Below are 773 nucleotides of genomic sequence, written 5' to 3'. Positions count from 1 at the left end.
ACTGTTCAGGACAAACAAGGGACTCATGAACAACTATCACAAAACATAAAAACAGTCGCTGATCATCCAGGTAACGACACACAGTATTAAGAATCAAGGGAATATAAACTTTTGGACTGGTCAATTTATGTAAACTCAGTTATTATTATTTCTTCTGGACTATATGTAAACATCTGCTATGTGAACTAGCTCATTCTGGGCACTACTAAATTTTAAAAAATGTCACTTTTATGATTCCTCTTGTTTTAAATGTTTAAATTTATGACCTCAACTGTACATGTTTGGGAAGTGCTGATTGAATCACTGTTACTGTGTTTATAGCTGAGAGAAATACTGAATCAGCTGGAACAACAGGGTGAGTTAAAAAAAAAAAAACAACAACAACATTTAATCTTATATTGGTTTATAACTTAGTTCAAAAGTGGCCTGTAATTTATTTGCTTTATTACACTACTCAGTGTATTTACTTGATACTTTGTACACAATTTAAACTTTGCCGTTTTATCCTCCTGGTGTGTATATGTTGTGTAATTTTAAGTGTACAGCTACATCAGTAATCAAAGTATAATCAAAGAAGTCAAAGTATACAGTCACTTACAGGTAATAAGGTACACTAAATTACTATAAACTAGTAAACCTAGTAGTAATTCACTGTGAATAGCATATAAAAATGAATATTTTACAGCAAGGTTGTAATATTTTACAATGAGGTTTACTTTATTCCCAAGATTAAATTTGTCGTTTCCTTAAAGAAGACACGTAAACATTGCACA

Source organism: Ictalurus punctatus, chromosome 2 (assembly GCF_001660625.3).
Source record: "Ictalurus punctatus breed USDA103 chromosome 2, Coco_2.0, whole genome shotgun sequence".
Taxonomy (NCBI): domain Eukaryota; kingdom Metazoa; phylum Chordata; class Actinopteri; order Siluriformes; family Ictaluridae; genus Ictalurus; species Ictalurus punctatus.
Note: the sequence above shows the minus strand (reverse complement) of the source record.